A 17,458-nucleotide genomic window follows, 5' to 3' on the forward strand; every position below is an offset into this window, starting at 1 on the left:
AGCAAACCTGCCCCAGCCTGGGCTCCCCACAGGTCACAGCCTCCTTCAGGCATCCACCTGCTTTGGTGTGGGGTCCTCCATGTGCTGCAGGACAGCCTGCCTCACCGTGGGCTTCACCATGGGCTGCAGGGGAACCTCTGCTCCAGCCGTGGAGCCCCTCCTGCCTCCTTCTGCACTGACCTGGGTGTCTGCAGAGTCGCTTCTCTCACATGTTCTCACTCCTCTCTCCAGCTGCAGTTGCTGTTGCACAGTATCTTTTTCCCCTTCTTAAATACATTATCCCTTGGCCTTGGCCAGCTGTGGGTCCACCTTGGAGCTGGCTGGCACTGGCTCTATCAGGCATATGGGAAGCTTCTAGCAGCTTCTCATAGAAGCCACTCCTGTAGCCTCCCTGATACCAAAACCTTGCCATGCAAACCAAACACAAGCATTAATTTAGTTGTTTTCACAGATGCAGAACACTTGTGTCATGCCAAAAAGTACCATACAATGTAAAGAATTACTCTTGTTTTTTCTGATTATTGTAATTTCTTGTACTTTTCTGGAACATGAATCACTTTGTATCCTTAGATTTTACGACATAAGATATGAATTAAATGCTCAGGTGAAATGATTCTAAGAATATGTCACAGTAATTGAATAAATAAAGACAGATAAAGTAGGTAAGATAGCACAGAATGTGGAAAACAAATGAGTGTTCAAGTTAAACACACTTTCACAACATGGAAAAATTTAAAAAGCAATACCTGATTTGAAACATAAGTAGCTGTATGAAAAACCAACAGTCAGAGAAACTAACGACCTGAACAGCCAAAACAGAAGACTAGACTTCATCTGTGCAGAAAGTGAAAATGTCTGTCTGCAGGAGGGTGTTACCACACTTTCACACTGCTCCGTCATACAACCCAACGTACCAAATCTAGTCTGTGTACAAGTACGCAACACACAGCACGTACTACGTATTTGTGAAGTGCTTTGCAAAGCTAACAACTGAAGGCCAGCCACTGCTGAGTGAGAAAAATTACTTGACGTATTTTGTATCTCATATACCCAATACTTCTGCTTATACATTCTAATCAGTGCCTGGTTTTCACAACAGTATCACATAATGATCCCAGCTCCTTTTCTGCAGCACTGCTACCCAGCAAGTTTCTAGCCTGTGCTGTTTGTGAATCTGACTGTTCTGCAGCTAATGAGACTTTGTTCTTGCCTTCCTTGAATTCTCTTATTAAAAAAAAAAAAAAGGCAAAAAGACATTTTCAATTTTTCAAGATCACATTGAAGACTAATTCTAGTTCTAAAATATTTAGTCTCCTCTAAGCCTGCTTTATAGCATCTACAAATTTAATAAGTGTACTGTTTCATCCACATCATTAATGAAAATATTGAAAGGTTCAGGAACAGCATTACAATAGACTGGGGGCAGGGTCTAAGCAGGCAGCATCTCAAGGTTTTCTTCCAGACAAACCCTTGCTTTTGTTAGCACCTTGTTAATGCGATCCTTCTGTAAAAGTCTCAAGTCACAGAACCCTAATAGAGTTAACAGCTTCCTGACTATGGAAGGTTTGGGTTCAGCTTTAGCCTTAAAATTCCATTAAACTCTCCATTCCCCTTCTATTCTGATATTACTTCACTTGCTCAGTTATACATAAGCATACACAACTGCCAGAAGGTAAAATGTATTTCTTGTGTGCCAGTTCTCACATTTACAGTAAGTATTTATACATATGTACATTATTATAAGAAGTACTAGAGAAGTCCTAAGCTTTCTGTAATTCCTTTTTACTGTGTTATTTCTAGCAGCTTATTTAGGGATGACAGAAAACACACAGCTCTACATTACCTTTAGAGCAGCTGTTAATTCAATCTTTTTTGTTCTACAAAATCAAGTAATGACATAAGCACACAGTAGCAGTTTAGCAAGAGCATGACTTGAAGCAACAGTCAGCAGACGGTTATCTAGAATTACTAACAAAATGTATCTTATTTATACATTTTATATAGGCAAAATTGACAAACTACACATGAAATCACACAGGACCCACATATATTCTATGGTACTGCTGGACTCCACTGTTTGTCCTCCTCAGTTCTCCTCCATCACTTTGTTACTCTTTGCCTTACCAGGGGGGTTGCTTGCCAACAGCCTAAACCAATATAATGACTTACTGCCACAGCAAGGGACAATCCTGTGTCCTTTCTCCCCTACAGCAAAAAGCTAGTATTTTTCTGTCCATTTACCTCACTGAACAAGCTCACATGTGGGTAAGGGGGAAGATCAGAGAAGCATCCGTGCCTGCAGAGGGAAGGCAATAAACTCCTGACCTGAAGTGGGTGCAAGGAATTAGCTCTTTCAACTCCTGTTAACCAGCTTAGCTTCGCTGTCAAACCATACGCTGAAGTTCAGCTCCTGCAAAGTTCCACACAAAACTCACCATCTCATCCCTCCCTCATCTTCAGAAACCTGTGGCCTGTTTCTGGGCATGCTTGGTGGGGTTTTGTTTGTTTGTTTGTTTGTTTTTTGTTGGGGTTTGTTTGTTTGTTTGTTTTACAGTACCTTATACTAGTGTATCTTAATTTCAGTGGAAATCTGGACATAGCTACCAGCTAATTAACACCAAAGTAATACATGACAAGCAAGTGAAGTCTGAAGTCAGGCCTTATAAGCATTTTACTTTCCTGAAGTATGGGAGTGGGGAAATGATAATTAACTCTATTTTGGTTATTTTGATAAAATAATTTACAACCAAAGACAAAAATGCACACAAAAAGGAAGGTGAATTGACAGAGAGTATTAGGGACTAATGACTAATACTCAAAAACCAAGGAGCTGCAAGGCTTACAAAAAAGTTTCCCTACGTGCTCAGCACTAAACCCAGTACCTGAGGACTGACTAAAAACTACAGCTCCTTACAAGCGGCTTCCTCTGCTCTTGAACTGGAGCAGGACAGTGTTGCAGATCAACCCCTGGGAAGGCAAGGCAGGGCCAGGCAGCTGCAGTGAACGCCAGGTCAGAACATTAACTGCCATCGCACTTTCAGAAAACAAATGTTGTTTTTGTAAGGATATGATCATCCAGAGAGGAATAGCCTTTGTAAAACTCCTATATACAATCAGTAAGGTCTCTGAGGACAGACAGGAAGGTATTTTTGAGGAAAAAGAAAAATCAAGTAGGAAACTGAACAGATTAAAAATCTGCACTCGTAATACTTTTCAGCCACTTCTTCAAACTGCAGTCATCTCAACTTCCCTTTTTAATTACTACACAGGACAAGCATATTAAAACAAACAAGCAAAAAAAAGGACTTAAGACCCAGAAGACTGAGCTAGAAACTGCTTTACCTTGCAGACTTCTTTTGCAAGAAACTGTATTGGTTCCCTATTTTCTAATACTATGTTGATCCAAGATGCTACACGAAGCATGAGTCTCTGAATCAATGACCAGAATACCATTACATACTATTTACATCTGTCACCCATCCTTCTCTAACAACTCTCTTTACAATAGCTTTGTGAAATTTTGAAAAGAAAGGAAAATTTCCAAACAAAACCAAAGCAGACAAATAAGGTAACTAATTATGGAATCAAAGACTAAAACCTAAGATTTTCTCAATGAACAAAATGGCCAACAGTGAGGATTTTTGTTGCCGTTTAATTATGATGTGCTAGCAAGGGGGCTAGGACAGAAAAGGCTTCCCCGTGCAATCAAGATTCATACAACTTGAAATACATTGCATATGTCCCACAGCAAATATAATAAGCAGGTATTTTGGATGTAGTAAATTGTTTAAGCCACTACAGCAAAAGACAAGTAACTAATATGAAAAACATGATCTACAAGGCCATCTACATGCACAGTGTACTCGCACCAAAACAGTTACCCATACACCGTACAGCAAGATATGAGGATTCAGGTAAGGATTAGACATCTATAGTTTAGGTTCCCAAATATAGACAAGGTGCCTAAACTACCACCAAAGTAAAAGGAAATATCTACTCATGGTTTACCAGTGCCATCTGAGATGTCCTAAGATATCATATCTGGATACCTGCACATACCATCAGCTGCTGCTCCAACAAGCAGAAATCCTCTTTCAGAAGACCCATGCCACATCTGACACTGCATGTGGCAGATGGGTCAGATAAACCCCAGCATGAAAAGGCAATGAAATGGCAATAATGTATGTGTTAAAACAAATGTGTTACACCACTAGTCAATACAGCCAGTGGACCCAGGCAGTTATTCAAGGTGATCAAGTAGGCTTCTAATTTAGGATTAGCTAAACCACGCAGCTGAATGGCAGCTGAAGGCTTGACAGAATAACTTAGTGTCACAAACCGCACTGGATGCCAGAATACAGGCAACTGAAGCCTAGCCAAAGTCTACCACCAAACCTGTCTTAGACAAATAAACAATCATGGACCTTATTAAAACCTACACAATTACAGAATCAAACAAACTCTTGCATGTGCAAGAGCCTAAAAACTTTTAATGAGAAACTTAACAGAAAATGGAGCATATTGACAGGCAGGAATGCAACTCTTCCCTTGCTGCCCTGGCAACAGCGAGGCCAACATGAAAAAGCTGAGAAAGAATCAACTTGGGCCACAGTGTATCTTACCACGTACAGCAAAACAGAATGATCCCAGCCTGTACACACAGCCAATTTTCTCTTCAAACAGAGAAATTATAGTCAGGTCCTGTGTACACTGGGCAGCCGCTAGAAGTCTTAAGTGGAGACTTCACAGGCAGACATGAAACAGAGGTCCTAAGCAGAGAAACTTTATTACTGTTAATCTTAAACCATGATGGAAAAAAGGATTGCTACTCTCACAAAACAACTTCACCGACACCAAAGATCACTGAAGCAAAGGCTGAAACAAAACAATTGGAAACACAGAAATCCCTTAGAGAAGAGAGTCTGCAATCAGAGCAAACACTTCATGGGGACAGCTGCTTGGCACAAGGGCAGTTTGGGAAGCTTAATTACAAAACTCCAATTTGAAATGACAAAGGAGATCTATCAGATTATCAACTCAAAGATTTCAATACCAGAAAAAAAAAATAAAAGAAAAGGAAAGCCAATCTGGTGCACCAGAAATACCCAGTTGGGCATCTCAACACTTTTCAACCTATTTATAACCTAAAGCCCAAGCGGGGGGAGGGGGGAATTAGGCTGTTTTATATAAAAGCTTGCTACCTTAAAAAGATAAACTCATCAGAAAGTTTGTCTCAATTTATTGTTGCTGTCCAGAAAACAGAGAAAGTGGTAAAAGACATATGGAAGTTTCCAACAGCTGATATGAGCTAACCCAGTTCTCACACTACCACAAATTTTATGCCCAGAAAAGACTCCAAACCATCCAGCCAGAGCATTGGTTCAGACACAACCATCAGTTTGACCCCACGAGGATACTCTGAATTACTGCAGAGAAGAAAACATGAAACTCCTCTGTGAAACGGCAAAGTGGTCACTAGAGCCTTCTTTGTGGAAGGCCTTCTACATCCAAAACCCATCACGGTTTGAGGTGTATCCAAAAAACTAGCTTACAGATGCCTATACAGTCTTACAGATCAGCGGCAGGACATCACAGGCAATCCCTAACACAAGAGGGTAATGTCCTTCTTTGTACTCATTTACTGCAACTGGGAGCAACAACAAAGGACAAAAGCTGGCTATCCAGTATTGTAACTCTTTAGACCTCTTCCTTATGGTGACTGCAAACTATCTATGACTTCTTGAACACTGAAAACTTGTATCTCCCCAGATACTCTGTGATACACAGTTGTATCTAATGTTTTTGACAAGATTACCTCACCTGGTCCACCAGTCCTTAGAGAAAGGAGAGTAGGACAACCAAGAGAGATTCTGCAACACTGACAGAAATTGAGCTGAATTTCCAGGGCCACCTCAAAATTTACCCACACAAAACATATCAGAAAGGTTCAAGGAGACAACTAATTAATTTAGTGACTTCAGAAACTGTGAACACAGAAGCTGAGATTAGAAAAATGTGGAATGAATTATTAGAAATTTATTTTTTTTTTTTTTTACTTTCTGGAATAAGTCATTTGAGTGCAACCGCTTAAATATTCCACTGAGACTCAAAGCGTTATATTGAAATGGTTATTGGTTGCCATCGCATACAGTGGTTACCATACTATCTTACTGCAGATGATAGGCAGGTAAACCACATTCACCTTAGGTTAAACAAAAATCAGTTACTAAGCTTTTCATGAAGAAAAGTAGATGAAAAGAAGGGAAGCCTAAGCCACTAGTTTAACAATCAATCATCTGCTTAAAAGTGCAGACAGGGATTAAGTAAGTAAATGAAAAAAACATGACTCAGACTTGACACACTGCCACTACAGACTCGTTTGCATCAAAGCTGTAATTGGTTCCTTATTTGTGATATCGGACTCTAATCAGAGCTCCTTCCAAGAGTCCAGCTTCTTATTTAATTAGTATATTAAAATTTGTCTTATATATATTTCTACAAGCTGTATTTTTTTCAATTTGTGCTAGCAACTAGTAATTCTATTCCCTAACTAGAAACTGCATATTATTAATGGAATTCAGAAAATTATCTGTTTTCCTTGACTGCCTGTGACAAACTACTTCTCATATCATTTCAAGTAACAGAGTTTGGTGAAGTAGCAGAAACATGCCTTTTTCTTCGCAAAGTCACAGCTCCTGCTACTACCCCTCCTCATACTGTAGTCACTCCCCTATCATTAACAGCTACCAGATCCTCAGAGAAGGTGGTTTCAGTGGACAAAGCAGTGGGCGTTCTGCTCTGTTGTCAGAAGTTGACAAAATTCTGTTTTGTGCATCTTTTTTTTTTTTCGTTTGTTTGTTCTCCACAAGTGTATTTAAACAAAACAGTATTTCACAGCTGGAGTGATGAATGCCCACCTTGAAGTCTCATACAGCTTCCAAGAAGTTACAGTTCCCAGACACAGCTGGGGTCAAATGAACATCTCCTGTTCATGAATCACTCCTGGAGTTCTCCCTTCTCTCAGCTCTCCCATAGACACATTTTACGATGCTTAGATGTAAGACAGTTTTGACATACAGCTCATGAGACTAACTCCCTGCTCATTGGGGGACAGAATGGGACCTCTGCCCACAGTCATAAAGCACCTTGTCAGATCAGTTCCACAAGAAGTTGAAAGAGCCGCCTCCCTGTTTTAAGTGCAGCTCTTCTCAGCTGACAAATAAAGGCAAAATAATTACTGAATACTGGATTTGGCATACCAAGTTTTCTGACTGAAGAAAAGCACAAAATCCATGTTTTCAACTGGAGAAAATTAACAGTTTAGAGATGTTATGTTTGGGGGCAAGGTCATGAACTGGTGCAAAAGTGATGACATGGGCCCAGCTCGACAACAATGAAAACAAGGATTCCAAAAATTAAGGAAGTAGACAGATCATATGTAGCCCGTGGTGACCTGGGGCCACTAACACTGGACTCAAGATGGGAAGAGACATGCACCTGGAAGAGTTGAAGAGAACGCCAAAGGGAACCGAGCTAACTGATTCCAGCCACATGCAGCTAGCAGCATATCAAGGCACTCCTCAAGTATCCTCACAATGAAAAGAATCATCAACTTAGCAAAGTACTAAAGGACAGTAATTGCCTATTGATTCCTTGCAGCAAGTCCATGCTTTGGACAGAAATTATGAAGTTGTGTGATGAAACATAGTTGGAGAAATTATTTATCTTTGGAAGAAGCTACAGATTATAGAAGATCTTGACAACCCAGGAAGAGGCAAAAAATCCTAGTGGCATACTTATAGATCCTTTCAGAGTTAACAAAGGCAGAAAGCACTGAAGAAAACCTACTGGATCCATCACCAGTACTAAACATTAGCTAAAAATTACAAATTTTCACACATTAAGCACACATTCTGCTGCAGCAGAGAGACTACACGCATCTGGTAGGATGGCAAAAGGTTAATTTCTGGAGTTGAATCAGCAAGGACACTAAACTAACAACGAACAACAGAAAGGAAGAGTACTAGTAAAAGGAGATTTGGTTCAAACTGAGCATGCTGTGAGGGTACAGAACCAGCATGACAAAACCAGACTTTTTCCTCCAACTCCTTATGTACTAGTGGTTAGGAGTACCAAGCAGGATATATCATAAAACAGCAAATAAGAGATCTTCATCCATATAGTTGATGACTCAGAATAACTTGTTTCCCCAGACCAAAGGAAGTTATAACTGCTAGAGCAAAAAATGTAAACAAACTGAAGTAAAATCTGGAATTCTTTCAAGTATTTTTACACAGATAAAGAGTCAGAAACAAAACAAAGGACAACTGGCTATAAGTGCAATCTGACTCAGTGGTAACATGAAATGATTCAAATAAAAGAAAACGGCACCTAGAAATGAGTGAAAGTGAAAAAGATGTTTGCATATACGAGGAATTGCAACACTGTTTGCAACAGCATAAGCTCACAACTACCTGGAGACAATATGGATGGATGACACACTGAGCTGCCATTTAAAGGAATGTCTTTCTTATCATTTACTGTACTTTTAGGACTCCAAGGACATTAGCTTCAGCAGGGTGAATACAGATTATTTTTTTTTACACTGGAACCACCCTAAACTAGAGTGAAAGAACAAACTTGCAGGGAGCTAAAACTTCTGTTCATTACTGAGCTAAGACTCCCATTCCCTACCTTCAAATCTAAACCCAAAAAACAAAAAAACACTTTAGAAGGGAAAAGCCCCATTTTCTAGGATCTCCAACGTAACATGTGCTATTTGGCTACATATATACACCTAATACAGTCTCACCTCCTGCAAAAAAGGATGCTCTTCACTAACAAAGGGAAATAGTACTCTTAGCCCAAAGGCCACCCAACATCTCAGTTGTGATGACACACAGCAGAAATCTGGGTAGAAGTGCAGACCCCAGAGCTGTGGAGCAGAGGTCTACAATCCCATGCAATAGCAGACACCCACATCTGAAAAGCAGAGCAGGCCCTGGAACAAGAACTGCCTCAGCTAAGCCTGTTCACCTGCAGTGTTCTGCTGTGCCCTATCTTGTGGATATATCAGGCATATTACTTTGATGGTTAACTATGTCTCCCTTGCTTCTGTCAGCTATGGGGTGCATCAGCAAAGGTAAACAGTACCAGGCAGTATCTGCAATGACAGCAAATAAAACTGCCTCTTTTTTGGTGCTAGATGTCAAAATTCCTAACGAGCAGAGTTGGCTTAAAAGCCTTGAAACGGTTCAAAGTACTACTGTGACAAAAAAAAAAAAAAAAAAAAAAAAAAAAAATCAGATCCAGAATGGGTTGCTTGCATGTCTTTTAAAATACTTGAAGCATGGTATTAAAGCTATAGTATTACAAGATCCATTTCACCAGCTACAGCAGCAGTTTGCTCTCCTATCTACCTGTAATGAAGGTGTATGTTACAAAGTATCACGGGGCTCCCACTGCAGTGGGATCTGAACAGAACCAGAAAAAGAGAGTCAAAGTTTTAGGTATAGTTTAACGGTCACATGAAAAAGGCCCTCCAAAATCACCTTCTCTGGTGAGTTGCCACTGACAGTAGTTTGTGGAATGGTCAGTTTCAGAAGAGTCTTGTAATATAACAGCTGAAGAAAAGTGCTTTATTAATTATTCTCCTGGGATCTGGCAAATACCTATGGTTGCCTGCATGTCCACATCCAGAATGACAACTCCATCAAGTCCATGGAAATGGGATCCAGCCTTGGCAATCTTGAATGACTTTTCACTTAAGGATCTAAGAGATAAAAGACCGTTCAGCTGAAGAGGGGCAAAGAAAAGAAGATGCAGATCATTCTTCTTTCCAAAGAAGTCAAATCCCATATTTAACCCCATGGATTCAGCTAAGAGAGAATGCTGAGAGATGTCTCTGAGAAACTAGGGTGAGCTTTACCTGCTTCCTGATCCAGGATAAGCTTCTCATCCCCTTGCATGGACAGATAGCCTTAGTTGCCATGCAGAAGCTGAAAGCATATCTATTTCATAAAAGACTAGTAAGTGTGCTGCACTGAACTATAAAAGGGTTAGAAGGGTTTTCAAGAAAATCCATCTAGAATTATTCATTAAGATTCCCAGGCCTTAAACAGGTACAAAAGGAATGTCTCTTGGGTGTATACTCTTAAGCAAAATACCCACTGGCGATGTCCATTCAAGGGACATTGCCACCACAGATGAAACACAGTCTGAAGCAGGCAGGTTTAAGTACTATCAGATACAGAAGACTGAAACAGTAAGCAGAGAAAATATTTTCCAGAGTCTGGAAAGGAAAAAGCCCTGCAACCCAGTATCTAGGACTGAAAAAGGATCGGGGGGGTGGGGGGGGGGCGGGGGAGAGGATTGAAACAAATAAAAAAAGAACACATAACTTTTCAACAAGGTATTTTAGATTATTTCTTGTCCTTATCTTGTCTAACAAAGCTAAAGCTCCTACAGACTTTGTTATTTCATTATTTCTATTGCTACAACTGGATATGCTACAAATTGACCCAACATTGCTCCTATCAGCTCTGCATTTTCACCTTAGGAACAATGTATCTTGATTTCTTCCCTTCAACATGTATCAGCTGTTTGGATGTGTCCTCTGGGTGACATGGAAGAAGTTCTCTGTAGCTTACACCCAGTTACTTACCCAGAGAACTGCAGGTACTGACATCAATCTGCATGTTCAGTATATTGAAATTTCCTTATATTTGTATAACACTAATTTTTTTAACTGGGGTTACTGTATAAGAAACTGGAAACTACAAATATGTAGCAGCTGCCAAAAATAAGAAACTAAGAATAGCAATAAAAATTAAGTTATTTGACTCTTAAAGAACTCTTCTTGTTCCAACAGGTGACCATTTCCACTGCAAGAAACTTCCCCAGAAAATCGGGTCTCCTATGCTCAAAAAAAGTTTCCTTCAGCTTGGAGGCAAACAGCTTCCTCAAAGCTGGCAAGCAGCAAAACTGGAAGCATGATCACTGCCAGCACGATCGTTTGGAAGTTTTCAGGATAAGATGAGACTGTAAACATACCCTTTGAGCGTGTGATGCTATGGTAAACATCTTAGCAAGCTGCCCTTTCCCAGAAACTACAGATAGCAGGTTAACCATACTCACCATAATACTTGGCCACTGGCTATCACTGGGGACCTCCCCCAACATCAATGGGAATCTGTGCTCAAACCCCGATGTCTAACTAACCTAAAAAGAGCCCCCTCCCCCATCAGTTTAATGGCCACCAGATCAGAAGATTATGGGGATACAGAAATATAGCGGAGTCACAAAATTAAATAATTTACTGTGTGAAAAAAAGTGTTATTGGTCAGGAAAAAAAAGTTAGAATTCATACTCTGATTTTATTTGGTTAAGTGTCAATAAATTTGTAACATACTAGTGATGACCTACGCAGAAGCATAGTTGACTAAAGCGAAAGGAAAGATGCAGTATGTCACAGGTGAGCACACTGTGACCCTGGAGTAGAGATTTCACTACTGGGAAACTTTCCAAATACTACCAGCTTAAAAAAAAAAAAAAAAAAAAAAAAAAAAAGACAAAACAGTTGCTGTTGAGATGAAGTATGAACAAACTTCAGCAGCTACAGACATGCATGTGACTTTAGTATTACACTATCACAGATGGTTTTTCAAAATTCATTTTTAGATTAGGAGTTGTGACAAGCCATTTTTTTATTCTAAATAGTTTCCAGAACAACGCCTGACAAGACATCTCTCAGATTTTTACTGAACTCTTGATCTTTTAATGCAAACATACTTTGGATAATGCTGATCATGACTGGTTGCTGACAATGAGCAGACCTCCTAAACACAAAGCCTTTGACTTATACATATATACATAAGCTATGTTATACACAGGTTCCATTTCCTCTCTTCCCAGACTTTGCCATGTGCTCTCACCAATTCTCTTTCCCTGCCTTGCACCACATATCCTCTCCTCCCTGAGCAAAACTGCGAGCCCCATTCCCTGACCTGCCTTTGCAGGACCCCAGACTTATGCTTTATATGCCCGTCAACCAAACGGAACCCCCTGCCTTATCCTTCCGACCTGCAGGTTTCAGAGACCACGTGTATGGTACCCGTCAGGAAGAGCAAGCAGACAAAAGAGGGGTGGTGGGGTGAGAGCCCCAGGCAGGGCCTCCAGCAGCCCAGACCCTTCCATGGGTGTATTCACAAGCATTGACATGGTGAAAACAGCAACAGGAACAGCCACGAAGTGTGAAGGGAGAAAGGGGTAGCAGGGATTCCCCGTTTCCCATGTAGATTTTGACATCAGTACCCACAGCAGCTTTAAGAGAGCCATTCTCTGCCCTTGTTTCTCTTCCTCTTTTTGGAAAGAGACAGAAATTGAAGAACTGTTGTGAAAAATACAGGCTATGCATGACCCAAAGATCTGAAATGCAAAATAATTGGTTCTGGCAAAAGACAGGCCTAACTCTTATCTTATACATCTCGCTACTGCTGATAAGGAATCAATGTAAGCAAGGGAAGGAAAAGGGAAGGAGAAGTGAAGCTTCAGTAGCCTATTAACAGAAGTCAAATTGTTAGGTTATCCTGAAAAAAGCAGTTAGGTCCTGCCCCACCACATCAGTGTGACCCACGTGAGGAAGGAGATACTTGACTCTCCAATGGGAGCAAAGCTGTGCCCACGTATACATGCATTTACAAAGTATACACCAAAGAAGTCTGACACTAAAATCTGCACACTTTATAAGGCTCGCTCTCCAATGGTATGGTATTATAAGATGTATTTTGGGCTGAAGGACTGGACATAATTGATGAGAGTTTCTTCAGTCTTTTCAAAGACCGACAAATCAATAGCCACATATTTTGGGCAAGTCAAAACAATCTAGATAGAGCATGACAGGTGCACCTTTCCTAGTGGTTGGAGAAGCAGTCTTGGAATCACAGGATCTGCCTTACTACAGCCTGTTGCCTAACCTTCCCAAGGTCATTTTTCATGACACTTTACAAATAAAACACAAGACTATCTGATTCACTTCCCACATTCACACCAACGTGAACCAGCATCACAGTGGAGCTTTGTTTATATAACTGTGTAGGAAAATCAAGCTTGATATTTGCCCACAAGGAAGGGGCTGATCAAGTTAAGTGTTTATTTAAACTTGGTCAAGTCATTAAAACACTTCTGATCAGGTTTTTCTGCAAGCAAACTTAGGAAGTTCCTTTACAACCTATTTTCATAATTCAGGATGTAAGATTATTCAAATTTATTATTATTTTGACATAATTCTTGGAGAATGAGGTAGCTTAAACTGGCAACAAGATATATAAAGATGTTGGCCTCCAGACTACAGCCTGAACCAAACCCAAGCTATATGACTTCTGCTAAAGCTAAGCAACATTACTGAAAAGTTCTCTTCAAAGCAAAGAAAATCTGATCTGTCCCTTCCCCTCAAAACTATGAGCAAGCAGGTGGTGTCAATCCTGTTCCTAGTTGCCACCAACAGGAATCTTAGCAATGACAGGCAAGCCAGAAATCTGTCTCCAGGAGTTTTTTCAGGGCAAAGCCAAGGTTCAGCAGTGGGAAATCTCGTGCTGCTGCTGGCTTTCTAGAAAAAAAAAAGTCATTCAGAAATCTGTCAGCCTGGCACTGTTTATATAGGCAGCAATGTCACAACAAAGCCTGTACAGAACCTCCCTGTATTTAGTAAGTGGCTTAAATACATTAACATTACTACACCGGTGTAGATTGCTAACATGGAATTACCACACAGCTCAGGAAGACCTTACTCCTGCATAGCTTGATGCTACTAGTAATGTAAGCAAGATACAGCAAGGTTTGCTTGCTTACAGCAGCTCAATGCCAGAGGAAATAGTCTTACTTGTGCCTTGCAATGCCACGGTTATTCATGCATGCTCCTCACTACCGTTCAAGACAACATTTCACGCAGAGAAGGGCTGCAACAGCAACACTTCATCTACCCTTTTGCATACCATGAACTTTTTTTTAGTACCATGGTAGTTGCGCAGGGAGCATTCCATGCAGGGCCCGAGAAGCTTACGTCTCGATATCCACAGAAACGACTTGCTGGCCGTAAGGCAACACCAGGCAGATGCACTGTGGGGAAATTTTTCACTCGGGTATCGCAGGCTTGGCAGGTGGGACCCTGAGCACTACCAGGCAAGCAGCTCCTCTGTGGGATTCACCCTCCCAGCACACCCCAAGCAGCCTCGGCTTTCCCAGGAGAGCATGGCTGACACTTCCAGGCCTGGCTGCGACTGAGATAACTTTCTCCTAGCAGAGACCTGAACACTGGGAAAATGCTGCCTGCTGCCTGAGCTACGCCATTTAACAGCGGTGCCCCCCCGGGTCGCACCCCCACCTCGGCGACAGCCCCGGCGCCCCCGTGCCGGGCGAAGGCCGGCAAACCGCCCCGCTGCCCATCGCTTTGTGGAAGAGACGCCGACATCCATTTTGGGAGCGGGGGAGCCCGGTCCTGCCGGCAAAGTTTCGGGCCCTGTCCGAAGTCTGGGGGCTGTACAAGACGTGCATGGCGAGGGCGGCTAACCACGGCGCAGGAAAGGCCGGCGGCCGAGCTGCCAGGTCCGCGCCGGGGGCCGGGCGAGGAATACCCAACGCCCCCCGCCCCGCGGCGGCCGGCTGCCACCCAGCGCCCCCGAGGCCGCGCACCTCTGCCCGCCGCCGCCGGGCCCGGGGCAGCACGGCGGGCCGGGGCGGGCCAAAGGACGAGGAGCAAGTTCAGGTCGCACTCAACTACTTCCCGAGGTCCGAGGCAGGGCAGGCCCGGCGCGCTCCCCCGCCGAGCCCAGCCCCACCGCACGGCACGGCACGGCCGCGGCCCGGCCTTGGCGCAACGGCCGCTGCCAGCGGCCAGACTCGGGTTGGGCGGGGGGAGCTGAGCGGCGGCGGGGGCCTTCCGCGGCCCCCGGAGGCGGCGGCGCTGGGGCGGCCCACCTGTGCCCCCACCCGCCTCCTCCACCCCTCGGCGGGTGGCCGGGCGCGGGCGGCGGCCCCGGGCCGGATGGCGGGGTCGATGCCTCCGGCACCGCTGCCCCCCGCCGGAGCGGAGCCGAGCGAGCCGGCAGTGCCGTGGCGCAGAAGCGCCTGCCGGGCCCCGGGGAGGTGGAGGGCGCCGAGGGGCCGGCGGAGCCCTCGCCCCGGGAGCCGCTGCACCGGCGGGAGGAGGAGGAAGACGGGACGGGGACTCGGACATGATGGCTGAAGCAGCCCCCTCCCCTCCGGCCGGCTCCCCCCGTCCCGCGACCTCCCCGACCGGCGGCGGGGCGCGGGGCCGCCCCGCGGGCCCGGTTACCTGCTTCCCGGGGACACTTTGGAGGCGCCTCCAACATCGGCAAACACTAAAGAGAACTGACCCCGCCGCCGCCGCCGCGGCCGCCGCCGGCCCCAACCACTCCGCCCCCCCCCCCCCCCGCGCCCTCCCGCCGCCGCCGCCCCGCCTCGCCGTCTCAGCGCCGCCCGCCGCCCCCCGCCGGCCTCCCCCGCCTCTCCGCCGCCGCCCCCGCCGCGCCCCGCCGCCCGCGGAGGGCTCCCGGCGCCGCGCCTGGGCCTCGCTCCCCCCCGCTCCCGCGGCACGAATGGCCCCGTCCGCGTCCCTTTCCCGGCCCGGCGAGGCGGCGCGCAGCGCCCCCAGTGGCGACGCGGGGCCCTGCGGCCCCCGCTCCGCCCGCCGCCCCAGCGGGGCCCGGGGCTCCCCGGGCTCCCCTTCCCCCGCCGGGGCGCTGCCGGCAGCTGGGCGCGACGGAAGCCCCGGCGCTGCTGCGTGTTGGAAACAGCCAGGCAAGCTTCTCGCCTCCGCGCTGCTCGTGTTTTCTAACCGCTGCTGCCTGTTTCCCGACAGCCGCTGCCGGCGCTGGAGGCGGGCGGTTCTTGCTCTCTAAAGAGATTAAGCCGTGAAGGAGCGAAACAGCGCGGCTTAAGGCAAGCAAAAAGAAAATAAAGGCTTGCAGTAATAGAGGGAGAGGCGGGTAAACAAGACAGTATAACAGAGAGCCGGATTTATCCCCCCCACACACGCACGCACCCCAGTGTCGCTCATCTCGCTCTACGTCGCACCGGAACGCCCCGGCGTAGTTCCGAGCTCAGCTCCTTCCCCCTCTGAGACGGCGGCTCCGGCAGCAGGGCACAACCTCGGGATTTATGGCAAAACGTGCAGCGAAGGCGTTCGGTCAGACCACGTTCCCCGCGGGGCGGTGAGGGGCGGGTAGCTGACGCGGCGCCCGGGCGCTGCCCCGCAGGCAGCCGGCGAGGCCGCAGGCACAGGGGCCGCAGCCCCGGGGGTCCGCGCCGCCCCCCCGCTCCACCCCCCGCCCGGAGGGGCCGGGGTCCCGCTGCTGGGACAGCCCCAGTCCGTGCCCTCCCACCCAACACCCCCCGGGGTTCTGCCAGCGGAAGGTCTTTTTCTCCTTGCCCTCTTCAAGGTTTTTTTTGCATGTTCCCTACAGAAGGCAGAGCTAGGCAGCAGAAAAAAATAATAAAAAAAATAAAATAAAAGCACTTAGATTTGGGGATACACAAACTGAGATTGAAGGCTAAATAGTTTCGTGAAGTCTTCCTTTAAATTAGAAATTAAAAGAATAAAATGGGTGCATATCAAATTTATCATCTTTAGCTTTAAAAAGAATATTCAAGTTCTTTATCTCAAAGTAATAGAAACTTTATTGGTCATTAAAAACAGAAGGCTTGCAAGTTTAATCCACAAGCCACCTAATTTAGTTTGTAAAAATCTGCTTTTTTGATTGGCTCAACTGATTATTTGCCAAGTGAGACAAAGCAGGAATTTCTAAATCCATGATAAAGCCAGGTAGAAGCATCAGAACCTGAAGCAACCAATTCCCTACCTGATTTGCAAGACTGCAGTAACAAAACTCCCCAGGCTTAGAAACAAAACCAGATTATTTTTTTTATTATTTTTTTTAAAGATGCCTGTATCTTTTTACTAGGGCAATTGTATTTTAATGATAGCTATGAGAGTTAGAACATTTGATACAGCAAATGTAATTAGAAAAACAACAGCTATTTAAGCCAAGATCAGAAGGAACTGAGAGCTCGTATTTCCTCCAGTATCTGTTATACCATGAGATGATTTGTCTTTTTTAAAACGAAGACCTGAAACCAAGCGGTGGATCAATATGAAAACTAAGCAAAAAAAAGATGAAGATGTAGCTCAACAGGATACCCAAGCACTCATGGTAAAGACATACTCGTACAGCACATAAACCAGGTGAATTTTGGTAGTAAGCTTATATATTGTAGACAATTCACACCCCAAACACATATAACAACATGTATCATGAGTATCTAAGTGATAGCAAGGTTTTATTCATACCAACAGAACACTAACAGGACATTTACAACTTGTTTAAACACACTTCGGGAAACCCAACATTGGCTAAGACAGTTTTATACATACCCTGTATTC

At 44.6% G+C, this 17,458-nt stretch overlaps 1 protein-coding gene across 3 annotated transcripts in view; it reads right to left on the reverse strand.

The window, feature by feature from the left end:
• The window catches only part of STAU2 (staufen double-stranded RNA binding protein 2), a 177,454-nt gene extending 161,265 nt beyond the window's left edge, over positions 1-16,189 (reverse strand). For 2 of the 3 annotated variants that reach the window (XM_040588434.1, XM_040588433.1), the window contains exon 1: positions 15,332-15,437. The gene's annotated coding sequence lies outside the window, so the exon portion shown is untranslated. Of the gene's footprint in view, positions 1-15,331; positions 15,438-16,060 lie in introns of those variants that run through there. The other variant, XM_040588431.1, reaches the window with a different exon arrangement.
• Positions 16,190-17,458: the final 1,269 nt, after the last annotated feature.

Source organism: Falco naumanni, chromosome 3, assembly GCF_017639655.2.
Source record: "Falco naumanni isolate bFalNau1 chromosome 3, bFalNau1.pat, whole genome shotgun sequence".
NCBI lineage: Eukaryota > Metazoa > Chordata > Aves > Falconiformes > Falconidae > Falco > Falco naumanni.